The sequence below is a fragment of the Peromyscus eremicus genome, chromosome 4 (genome assembly GCF_949786415.1).
Source record: "Peromyscus eremicus chromosome 4, PerEre_H2_v1, whole genome shotgun sequence".
NCBI classification, from domain to species: domain Eukaryota; kingdom Metazoa; phylum Chordata; class Mammalia; order Rodentia; family Cricetidae; genus Peromyscus; species Peromyscus eremicus.
Genome location: NC_081419.1, coordinates 76,435,455 through 76,448,478, shown reverse-complemented (window position 1 = coordinate 76,448,478; position 13,024 = coordinate 76,435,455). Strand labels below are relative to the sequence as shown.

Genomic DNA, 13,024 nt, shown 5'->3' with positions numbered 1-13,024 from the left:
GTAAGCAGTGGCTGTAGAGCAGAGGGCAAGGCCATTGGAAGAGAATTCGAGGACCTGATCTGCCATGATTTCAGAAAGATTCTTTCTATGGATATTCAAATCATCAAGAGGTGTGATGTGAGCCATTGTTAGGAGAGTGACCATAAACCAGGAATAACAGCTTGAAGGAAGGATGGGGATAACTCTGGAGTCAACAATGACCACAGAAAGAAGAGACCATGGATAGAGTGGCCTGGCAATATCGTGTCCATTCTGAGGGAGAGACTGTGGTCTGGCAGGAATGTGAATAACCAGGAAAACAAACATTTTAACTTCCAGCCCAGTAGTTCGAGGAATACTGGAGAGGAACCAACACCATTTGGAGGATTTGTGAGGAAACAAGGAACAACCAGGATTCTAATCAGGACAGTCATCCTCCAGATGCTCCAAGACCCTAGGCCATCCATTCCTAGGCCCCGGGCAGAGAGCCATGAGAGTAACACTACTTTCACAGAAATCCGAAGGTGCTATTCACCATTTTCATGCCAATTCTTTCATAAGTCTGCTGCTGTTCTGGAGCAATGTGTGTGTGCCAGTGCAAAAGGCTGAATGTAGAATGGCAGGATCCAGCCGTCCTCTGTTAAGCTGGATAGGAGTCTCAGAGATGCAGCAACCGCTTCCCAGTGTTATCATTCTGAACAATCTTATCTCTCATAAAATACATGGTGATTTTGTTATTTTAAATTTACTCTATTAGTTTTAACTTTTAATTTTGAATACAGGAAGTATGGACAGATACTAGACAAATAAAAGCTTTTAGGACCCTGAGTCACTTTTTAAAAAAATGATTGAAAGTGTCCTAGATCAAAATATAGAGTGCTCCTAAGTCTGGACATAAAAGCTGGTAAGAAGCTGACGTTTATGGGATTTTGCTGGTGAGGAACCGTTGGACCCAGAGAACAGGGATGAGGCTCTTGAGAACTGTTGGACCCAGAGAACAGGGATGAGGCTCTTGAGAGCTGTTGGACCCAGAGAACAGGGATGAGGCTCTTGAGAACTGTTGGACCCAGAGAACAGGGATGAGGCTCATGAGAACCATTGGACCCAGAGAATAGGGATGAGATTCTTGAGAACAGGGACAGGCTGGGGAATGGATCACAAAAGGGGAGAGAGATATATAATTTGATGATGCCATTTAAGGAATCAAGAGACCCTAATTTGGCCTATGGCTTGTACGGATTGGCAGAGAAAGGGAGAAAAGCCAAAATGTGGAGTGGTCAGGAGGCCATAAGGGTCCCAGGAGACAAGGACCACACGGCACAGCCCAACAGCCTCTGCTGGTGGGGTGGGGCCAACCCAGGAGAGGTCAAACATCCCAACTATGTGTGGATTCCAGTTTCTGGTTTTGATATCGGTGTTTTTGTTTGTTAGTTACAAGGTCTCACTACGTAGTACAGGCTGGCCTGGAACTTAAAAATTCTGTTATGGCTCTCTCCCATGTCCTCAGGTTAAAAGCATGAACTACCATACCTAACACTTTAAAAAACTGCATTTATTTATTTATTCTCTGTCTGTCTGTCCGTCTTTCTCTGTCTCTCTGTCTCTGTCTCTGTCTCTGTCTCTGTGTGTGTGTGTGTGTGTGTGTGTGTGTGTGTGTGTGCATGTAGAGCTCAGAGGATAATTTTCAGGTGTTGTTCTTTGTTTATATTATGTGGGTCCCAGGGATCAAACTCAAGTCATCAGCCTTGGAGGCAAGGGCCTTAAACCACTGAGCCATCTCATTAGCCTCACAAACAGAACTTTAGTTTTAGTTTCAATTAATGACTAAAATTAAAAATAATAGATATGTGTGTGTATGTGTGGTATTCATGTGTGCACATTACTTGTGTGTGTGAATGAAGGTACAGGCATGCCAAGGCACACATGTGATGGTGAGAGGACAGACAGTCTGTCTCACCTTCTACCTTGTTTGAGACCAGGGCTGCTTCTTGTTTACTACTGAATTTGAGCCAGGCTAGCTGGTCTGAGAGTGAGGATTCTCTTGTCATTACGTTCTACCTGTGTGCGGCAACACTTCCAATACGGATGCTAGTGCTCGGCCCCCAGCTTGTGTGTAGATTCTGACAACTGAGACGGGGTGAGCATTTTCATCCATCTTCCCATTCCCTAGCTTGCGTTAATTTATTATTATTATTGTTGTCATTAAGACTTGCTTATTTTATTTTGTGTGTATGATTATTTTGTCCGCACATCTGTATGTGCACAATATTGGTGCCTGGTGCCTGTGGAGATCAGAACAGAGTGTTGATCTTGTGGCACTGGAGTTACTGATGGTTGTGAGCCACCATGTGCATGGTGGGAACTAAACCTGGGTCCTCAGCAAGAACAAGGGCTGGGCCGTCTCTCCAGAACCGCTAGCTTACATTCTTAAGAGGCAGTCTGGATGTCACAAGCTCATCTTCTCTTGTGTTAGTGTTACCGCCATTTCCAGCCACTTGATATATGTCATGGGACCATCCACTGTTCCACGTTAGTGTCCGAAGTATGGTGGGTCTTGGCATAGATGCCTCGAAATGCCTTCTGTGATGGTTGAGGGAGATGGACTCTCCTTTTTGGATGAACTTTAGTATGCATTTGGAATGCCCCTGCCACACATTGGTCTAGCCTTAATGGATAGGTGTGTGCTGACCTCTATTGTAACCCGGCATTTCCACTGAAAAACAAAAATTATCTATGGGCACTTGCCTTTCCTCATCCACCTAGCACACCAGATAGTCCTGCATCACTGAGGCTACACTAGATCACAATCATCAGTGCTCAGTCCCTAAGATTCCCCATCTCTTTCTTCCTGGTTTCTCACAGCCTAAAGGGACCACTGCAGATCACCTCTGCTCTTTTTCTAGTTCATTCTGTCATCTGGTGAGATCACTCTGGGAACTAAACTCGAGTCCTGTAGAAGAGCAGTAGGCGCCCTTAACTTTGAACTGTTTTTTCCAGCCCAGTCAGAGCTTCCTGGAGTGGTGGCACATGCCTTTAATCCCAGCACTCAGGAGACTCAGGTAGGGGGATTTTTGAGAGTTCGAGGTCAGCTTGATCTATATCTATATAGCAAGTTCCAGGAGAGCCAGAGCTACATAGACCTTATCTTTTGTTTTGTTTTGTTTTCGAGACAGGGTTTCTTTGTGTAGCTTTGCGCCTTTCCTGGAACTCACTTGGTAGCCCAGGCTGGCCTCGAACTCACAGAGATTCGCCTGCCTCTGCCTCCCGAGTGCCGGGATTACAGGCGTGTGCCACCACCGCCTGGCCATAGACCTTATCTTTAAGAGGGAAACAAGATCCATAATTTTGACTTTATGTATAGGAATGTTTGCCTTCATAGATGTATGCTTGTTAGTGACTGGTGCTCATGGAGGCCAGAAGAGGGCATCGGATCCCCTGGAACTAGATTCACAGATGCTGGGAACTGAACCCAGGGCCTCTATAAGAGCAGCCAGTGATCTTCACAGGTAAGCCATCTCTCCAGGCCTCAGTGAGAGCTTTCTAATGCAGAAATAAGATTGTATTACAGAGGGCTGTAGAGATGGCTCAGCAACTAAGATCACATGCTGCTCTTGCAGAGGACCTGTCTTCAGTTCTCAGCACCTAGATCAGGTGGCTCACAGTCTCCTGGGACCCCAGCTCCAGGGAATCTGATGTCCTCTTCTGGCTTAAGGCACTACACTCATATGCATAAAATCACACACAGACACGCACATTAACACATAACTACAAATAAAACCTTAGAAAAGACTATTACAGTACTCCCTCCTTGTCCTCAGAACCCTCTTGGGATCTCTTTTGATACTGAACTCCCGGGTTTCTGCAGACAGTCTTCTTTCTCTTTAAGTGGCTTTTTTGGTTATGTCAGAGATGTGGCAGCTTCTTCTTCTTCAGGCTGTTGTGTAACAGTTTCCTCCAAGATTGAAACATTATATCCTACAGGGAAGCTCCTTGAGCAGGAAGGTAAACAACTCAGAATAGTTTCAGGAAGTCCCCAAAATTGACCAGATTCACTAGGCCCCTCCCTGCCAGGGTAAACAATAAAAGCTCAGAGTGCCCCCCCTCAGAAGAGCACATCTAAGCTGCAAACAAGACTCTGAGACCAGACCAGGGCCTGGAAAACCCAGAAACCAACCAAGCTTCCTGGAAGAGGTTTCTACCAGAATCACTTATAAAGGACACTTTTCAAGCTATTAAATTGTGGGCAGGCTATGCAGCATGTTCCAGGTTCCCAGCTTTGTGAGCTATCACTTGTGCTGGGGTGGGGGCTTTGGTTTGCACCTGTCTTTGAGTTATTTCTGCTCCTGTAAGTAACTCCTCAGCCATGGTCTTGTAAGTAACCGCAATAAAATTCATTGGTTCGTCAAAGTGGACTTGGATGGTATGTGTCCTGTGGTCTATTTTTTGGTCTGTAGTGGGAACCCTGTCTAGGGGGAGTAGACTTGAGGGTTGCATCTCTCCAGGCAAATGTTGTCAGACAACACATGGGCAGAAGTAGCCTGTTGTGGCACTCTACTTGTGTCAGCCATCTTTGTGCCACTATAGCACACTGGGGTCACTCCTGCAGTTTGGACCCTGAGTGTCCCACAAAGGACCATTTGGTAAAATCTGGATCCTCAGTGTGGTGCTATTAAGAGAATGGGTCAAATAGAAAGTGGTGGATCACTGAGAATGTGCCCCTGAAGAGGACTGCAGGACTGACCCCAGTCCCTTCTTTCCCTGTTCATACAACAAGGCCAACCAATGAAACCAGGACCCAAAGGAAACCTATCATCATAAACTGATTGTCTTGGGTGTGTGCTATAGTGGCACAAAGATGGCTGACACAAGTAGAGTGATCTCGGGAGGTTGTGGAACCTTTGAGGAAGTGAACACGGCTGTGAAAGTGGGCTCCTGTAGGTCAGCCTTTGAGGGTTATAGTCCAGCCCACCTCTAGTGGAGTGCTCTGCCTCCTGATCTACCAACTCGTGAGAAGCCTCTGCCACATTCCTGCATTGCTCCAGCTGCCATGCCTCCCCTGCTGTGATGGATTGATGTCCCTGAAACTATACGCCGAAATAAATCCTTTCTCCCTCAAGTTGTTTCTGTGATGTTTCCATCACAGCAGTGAGAAAGTTACCCAACAGAAAAAGTGATCCTCTTCACTTGTGTGTGCTTGTCTCCTGCCCCTTGAAGGCAGGAACCAGGCCTTTGTGTTAATCCTTGCACCTCTAGTACTTAACACAAATCAACGGCTGGACAATGTTTTGTCCAATCAGCAGAGTTGGGATTGTGTAAAGGAATAATTGAAATATATATCCAAGGGATTATTTGTGTAGGATCTCTAACTTGCTTTCCATCTGTAATACCTACTTTTTCAAGCAGTCTCAGATTTAGTCAATCACAGCTGTCTTAAATAGGAAGGAGGACACGCCTCAATACCGAAAAAAGAAAGTTAAAAACCAATGCCTTAGAAATGCTCTGATGCCAACAAGAAAAAGGTGGAAGGGAATTTTTGCTCTTTGGTTATATCATCTAAATTCTACTCCCTACCCTCAACAAACTTGGAGGTACTGAATTTTTCTGGTGGATGTTGGCAGGAGGCAGCGTGTGTGTGATAAACCTTTTCTGGGTACCAAAGGTCACTGATTTTATACCTTGCAATTAGGTCAGATGCAGAGCACATTTCTCATATGGTCCTGTTTTTATGGCCGGTGAGTGCTGAGGATTTCTAAGTGCTTGCTATATTCTATATTCAGGTTGGCACCTATCATGAATAACCACGTTAACTTATTTTTATGACTGGAGCTTTGAGGCCTGAATGTACACTTGGTTCAGAAACCTACCTACGTCCTTATAACCTCTGAGTCAAAGGATCTTGGAGTTTTAGAGTCTCCTTCCCCACATAAAAGGCAATCAAGGGAGGCTGGGGAGATTGCCACAAAGCACTTGCTTGTACAAAACTGGATTGGGGCATTCTATGACTAGAATCTCAATGCTGTGACAGCAGAGACAGGAGGATCCATCCCTAGAGCTCACTGTCTAGCTCCAGCATCAGTGAGAGACTCCATCTCAAAAAATAGGGCGAGGGCTGGGTGGTGGTGGTGCACGCTTTTAATCCCAGCACTCAGGAGGCAGAGGCAAGCGGATCTCTGTGAGTTTGAGGCCAGCCTGATCTACAGAGCAAGATCCAGTAAAAGCTCCAAAGCTATGCAGAGAAGCCCTGTCTCAAAAAAAAAAAAAAAAAAAAAAAAAAAATAGGGCGGGGAGCGACTGAAGAAGACAGCCATCATCAGCCTCTGGCCTCCGCACCCATGTGCACACATGTGCACACATGTGCATGCCTCCTTCCCCCGAGTGCACATACACACACACAGACATACAAGAGGAGACAAGACAAGGTCTGGAGGGATGCCTTTCCTCTCTGGAATACTTGCCTGATGCCGTATGAGACATCAAAGACACTGAGGTGGTCTAAACTGGAGAGCAGACCTGTATCACTTAAACTAGAGACAGTGTGACACTCCTTCCTCTTGGATACCAAGCCTGTAAGGCCTTGTGTAGTTCAATGCTGTTGACTGGAGTGGTTCCTGTTATGATTCAGAGATGGAAGCAGGTAATGAAACAAGAGAAAGGTCCTGTATTGACTTCATGGAAGCCCTGTGCTATTCTTTTCTCACTTGAGGATGGTGTTGGACCACTCATCTGACTGTGGCCTGATCAGGGCTCTTCTGGGGTGGGAATGAGGAATAAGGCTGGGTGGGCAGGATTGCCACGAGAAAAAAGGAAATGCAGAGCAGTAGGCCTTTGGAACTGAAGGTAGTTAGTGTGCCTAGGGGCTGCCCCCCCCCCCAAAGCCTTTGCTTCTTCCTGCCTTCTGTGCCCACTTGTCTCTGTCTCCTCTGTGGCTGCCTTTACCTTAGTAGTACTCAAATGATGTCACTACAGGTAAAGCTTTGTTTGAAAACAATGGGTTCTCTTGCCAGGGGAAGAATATCTGAAGCCCACGACACTGTGTTGCATAATCTGCTTGCTCAGAGCTCTGGCCCCTCCTAGCACAGGTGGGCATCCCTCTCAAGCTGCAGTGAGAGTGGTGGGGAAACAGATGAACCCATTCCAGGAACCAGAGAAGCAGGGAGCGGCTGGGATTGTGACAAACTAGAAACTGGGTGTCCTCTCCAAACAGGGAGAAAAACATTGCAGAGCTGGTCCTGTGGTCCTGTGGTCCTGCGGGTCTATAGTAAGGCTGACTGACATCACTGCTCCCAGGGCCTTCGCAGCCAGCTGAGATCTCTGTTTTTAACACGAAGTTTTCTGATTTAAGAAAACGGAACAACAGCATGAAGTTCAGTTAATACACATCTAACTAGTCCAGCTGTAGACAGTCTGCAGCTTCTATAATCTAGAGTTCTGACAGAATCATGACCTTTCACCTTTTCCTCCTCCTTTCTCTCTCTGCTTCTGGTCCTGAAAATGGGATCTAATTTACCCAATACATTTCGGGACTGATTGTGTCAAAGGGCAAATCTACGGCTTGGCTGAACCTAAGTTAGGTTCCCACCCTTAGTCCTAAAAGGGCTGCCTCAGAATTACCCTTTCATCTGAAGCCTGGTTTGGACCAAGTTCCATTCAGAGACTGACATGGCAAACTCTACAGGGATATGCTTGATAAAGAACTAGCTAGCACCCCCCCCCCCACCACCTCCAAGTGAGTGTTTGAATGGCATGATCTGTGTTGAAGGCTCCCAACAAGACTGTTTCTTAGTTAGAAAAGGCAGTGCTCACTGGAGATATGTATATAAGTTTGCAAAGTGACAAGCACGGGAGATTGACATTAGAGAAGTCCTGATTTACACCAAAATACCAGCTTCTCGTTTGAGGAAGATTCTGTTTACAAAATTAGCAACACTAAATTGGGTATGGTGTGGTGGTGTGGATGTGGCTGGCCTGTAATCCCATCATTCAGGAGGAGGAGGAAGGTGAACCTGGAGTTCAAGGTCATCGTAGGCTAAGGGAGTTGGATACCAGCCTGGACTACCTCAACAAACAAACAAACACAAACTTAAATTAGCAAAAGTTCAGGTTAAAACCTCTTTAAAGCTGAGCAGTGGTGGCACACGCCCTTAATCCCAGCACTCGGGAGGCAGAGGCAGGCGGATCTTTGTGAGTTTGAGGCCAGCCTGGTCTACAGAGCGAGATCCAGGAAAGGCGCAAAGCTACACAGAGAAACCCTGTCTCGAAAGAAAAAAGAAAAAAAAACCCAAAAAAACAAAAAACAAAATAAACCTCTTTAAAGCTTGCTCCCAATCTTTGGATCCTTTTTCGTGGCCCCTCCCCTTCTCCTTCACTGTGAATACTTCCCAGTAAGGTACTTTTCCCACAGGGAAGAAGGTTTCCTCCTTGGACAGGTCTAGTAATTAGTTCCCACTTCCCCACCCCATATACTGCACAATTCCTTGCTCATCAGAGGCAGTCAGCGTGGAATGAATTTATTCATGGATTTATTCCTGCAGTATATACATGGATATACTATGTGCCTGGCGCTGGTCTAGGAAGTCGGACACTATCGTGAACAAAAGGGGTGGCTTTTAGATGGTCTTTCTCTATGTCGACAGACGGGAGGGGCAGATTAACTTAGGAGAATTAATGTATGTGATATGTAGTATATTATAAGGTAATGGGTGCTAAAGGGGAAAGGAGTGGAGTGAACGGCGTTGGGAAGAAGGAATGAATTGCAACTTTGTTTTTATTTTGAGACAGAATTTCCTTACCCAGCCTAGGCTGACCTGGAACTTCAGATTCTCTGGCAACTGCTTCCTGGTGCTTTGTTTACAGGCAGCTAGAATACAGTAGGTCTCCTTGAACAAACAGCTGTAGGGGAGGAGCCCTGGAAAGGGAAATTCCTGGGCTCAAGGCTATCCTTTCCTTACAGCAGGGATAACAGTAATAACAGCATTCTGTCTAGTGAGTTCCTGTAGAGATTCTAGGTACTTCCTCCTTGTGAATTCCTTAAATCCTTATCAATGACTCGAGATATCTATTATGTTTATTCCCATTTCAAAAGAGTAAACTGAGGCCCAGCAGCTCTTCAGTAACTGGATAATATCCCGAGGCTAGGAAGGTGTATATATAGGTGGTGTATGGAACCCTGCCTTGTAGCTGCTGGCTTTTTTGGCTTTCTCCTTTTCCTCCTCTTCTTTTCTCTCCCTCCCCCCTTTTTTTGAGACTGGGTCTTTCTGTGTAGCCTGGAAATGTAGACCATGCTGACTTCGAACTTGCAGAGATCCACTTCTGAGTGTTGGACATACAGACCTTTGCAGCCACCATGCTGGCCAGGCCAGCTTTTGATTTTCTGTCATCGCCCAGCTCCCCAGGCTTTCTACCTCCTGCACTGTGCTGTGCACTCCACCCACCCCACCCCACCCCAGCTATAGAAAAGATGCTTTTTTAAATAAATATTTTTATTTTCTAATTAATTTACTTTTACATCTCAGCCACGGATTCCCCTGTCCTCCCTCTTCCCAACCCCCTAGAAAAGATTCTTAACAGTGAGATTTAAGGACCATCTTGGGGGTTCTTTTCAGAGTCCTTTAGATTTCTCTAGCATTCCTGGGGCTCAAAGACTCCTCCACACCCACACCTTAACACAAAGGCTTCATAGGGTTATGGTGACCAAAGCAAACCCATGCTTACTTTTAACCAAAAAAGGGCACATACATCTTTTCCTTCATCAAATGTCACTGTGGTTTTGAAGTTCACATGTTAATAATATGAGGTCGGACAGTGCTTTTAAAAGTAGTTCCTGCTCAACCACAGAATAAAATTATGCAAGCAGGGAGTCCTGCAAACAGCTGCATAAAAGTATATTTTTTTCCCTTGAGACTAGGGCTTATATAATGCAGCGTGGAATAGAAGTCATTGTGTAGAGCACGACGCCCTAAACTCTTGGTCTTCCTGCCTCTATCTACATTGGTTCTCAGCCTTCCTAATGCTGCGACCCTTTAATACAGTTCCTCATGCTGTGGTGACCCCCAACCATAAAATTATTTCGTTGCTACTTCATAACTGCAATTTTGCTACTATTATGAATCATAATGTAAATATCTGATATGCAGGATATCTGATATGCAGGATATTTGATATGCGGACTCCCCAGAGGGGTCATGACCCACATGTTGAATACCGCTGTGCTAGGATCATGAGTGCTCCACTATCAGCTCAAATTCTTAGCACCGACCAAATAAAACAACAACATCAAAATAAAATAATTTTACATTGTTTTTAAAATTTCGAATTGGTTGGTTTTCTGTGGTTTCAACTCTGAAGACCTGTCATGTTCGTGACTCCTTCGCCTGGAAAGAGAATCCCAGATCCTTAAAGTCGTTTTGCAACGCTGAGAGGCAAACAAGTGTGGAATCGGTTTGAGAACCTTGCGCGTGCGCGCCCCAAAGCAGCAACAAAAACCTTGTCAGCTCTCCTCTGCAGCTCTCCTCTCCTTTTTATCTGGTTGCACAAACACCTCTGGGCTCCTGGGCAGTTTCTTATCTTGTGGTTAACTGTGGGATGCCAATCTCCTCTTGGGCGAGCTAAAGGTATCTCTGAGTTTCCTTGACTTGCAGCATCCTCCTCTGCTTTTTAGGACCACGAGCTTGGATTTCCTGAAATTGTCGAAGCGGATTTAAGCGCAGGGTCCCCCACTCCGCCTCTTCTTGTTGCTGGAGAGGAGGCGTGGGATGGGGTGAAGCGAGGCGGGGGCGTTGGAGAGAAACTAGAGCGATGTGCACCGGACAGGAAAAGTGGGAGGAGGTGGGGGGAGGAGAGGAGGCGGCCGTAAGTTGAGAGAGGAGGGAAACAGTCACCAGCCACTCCGGGAGCTACTCCGGAGAGGAACCCGAGCTGGATGCGACCAGGCGGAGGGCAGAGCTGGGAGAGGAGGACCCAGGGAGGGAGAGCAAGGCGAGAACCATCCTGATCGCTTGTTTCTCTCCAGCGAGAAAACTTTCCCTGGAACGCCGGAAACTTTTTCCTGCGCGCGCAGTGTCTGGGACGGAGGCGTGTGGCGGCTGTGCTCGGCTCGGCTCGGGTGACTCACGCCGGGGACCCCAAGGGGGTGAGTGGGGAAGTCCCTGGAGGGCCTGGAGTCATTCGTTCTGCAACTTCACAGTCTTGGAAAGGAACTCGCCTGGCGTGATCTGGGGGTGGGGGCACGGAGACAGAGAGTCTGAGAGGAGACTCCGCGTGGTTAAGGTGCTCCGCATTGCATGCTGAGGGCGGGAGGTAGACCACCAAGGAGTGGATAGGGAAGGGGCAGGCCACCCTTGGCGTAGTGGGTCACGGTGGGCGAGGAAGCGCTGTGAATGGCTTTGGGGGATGCTGCTGATCGTGGGACCCATAGTGAGCTAGGAGGCAGATAAAGAGTACGTGTGTCCGTTTCGTCCTCCCATGGCCCGAGGGTTGCTCTGCAGAGCCAGGGTTGCTCATGGGGCGACTCCGACGTGAAACCGATCCTCCCAGCCGTCCCCTTATTTTCCTGGAGGGAGGCGTGGGAGCCGAGGCAGCACAAGGCGGCCTCTTGGTTCCGTGCGCTGGGCAGGCCACTGTAGCTAGGGGACAGCCCGCGGGAGACTTGGCCCCTGGTGGCGGGAAGCTCCGGACAGCTCGCTGCGGCTTAGCGCTGGGCAGCCACGGTGTCCCCTTTCCGCTTCGTCTTTCGCGCCCGCGGGGCGTTGGGCCGGGATTTCCTCCACGCGCCTCGTGTGCACACAGCGCGTTTTTGCGCACAGGGGGCGCTGTGGGACCCGCGCCTCACAACGAGAGGTTCCCAGGGCTCGCACCCAGTCTTCCCTGGACTTGACGCGGACCAGGTGTGCTTGCGAAGGGTCCTTCGTGAATAGATTCTAGGGTGTCACCTTCATGGGCAATAGGGGTTTCCCCTATTTCTATGCTCGCCCTGCCGGGGATCACATGCCCCCGCCGCCTCTTCCTCCGCGGTGCCAGAAGCCCGCGTTTTGCTTGTCAGCACTAAAGTGGAGAGTATTTATAGACGCCACTGCAATCCTGCGGTGTGCAAGGTTTCAATTACTGCGCTGCGTCGCGCCCCACAAGACGAGATGCTTACGCGCGCCGGCTAAGCTACAAGTCTGCTGCGGAGACCCGCATGGAAAAAAAAATCTCCAGGCATCCAAAACTTGGAGTTTTGGAATCCTTGCCCAGGCGATACATGCAAATTCAGAAACCCAAGATCATGACCACAGCAGTCCAGGACAATCAGGCTTCATCCTGACAGCCTCTTCCCCCTCCCCCTGCCGTCTTTCAGTATGGCATCGATCAGCCTTGGAGACTGCGCCTTTGACAATCTCTTAGTGATCTTGACCACCTAGGGTTTGAAGTAATAGTATTTCTTGCCTCCACATACTTCAAAATGGCATTGTTAGTTCTGCTAAATTGCTCTGGAGGTAGGCGCTGTTACTGATTACACCAAGCTGCCAGTGAACCAGGATAGAAATGAAGCTTATGGAAATCAATTTAGCCACATTTTAAACTTAGCTCTTAGTGAGGTTCCTTATATACCTGAAGAGAGTAGGATGGTCTGCCAGGTCGAACCGGGCGGAGGGGTCGTCCTCTCATTGCCGTCCTGAGCTCCAGAGAGGACCAGAGTTGCTGTGGAGAGTAGTTTCTGTAGCGTGTTGCCTTTCAGAGATGGCAAGCAAAGGTTGACCAGGCTGTCAAGCTGTCTTCTGGTTTCTCCACTCCCACCCCTTGTTCTAGTTTTTTAAACACACTTCTAACAGCTGGACCCATCAATGTGTAAATGAGAGCTGGTAGTAGAAATAAGCCTGCTTGCCTTAGTTAGGTCTAACCCGAGTCTAGCTGGTTTCTGAAGCGTTGAAACTCTTTTCTTTCAGATCTTGGAGGGGCGTGAGTATGCATTTATTTCAATGGGTGTGGTTTTAGCAGTTATCTTTAATGTTGAAACGTCAAGAAAAACCTGCTTCTGAAAACAGGGAAAACTGTAAACACCTCTTCA

General features: G+C 47.5%; 1 pseudogene; it reads left to right on the top strand.

Moving 5' to 3' along the window:
• The window catches only part of LOC131907824 (mitochondrial import receptor subunit TOM20 homolog), a 104,501-nt pseudogene extending 92,152 nt beyond the window's left edge, over positions 1 to 12,349 (top strand).
• Positions 12,350 to 13,024: the final 675 nt, after the last annotated feature.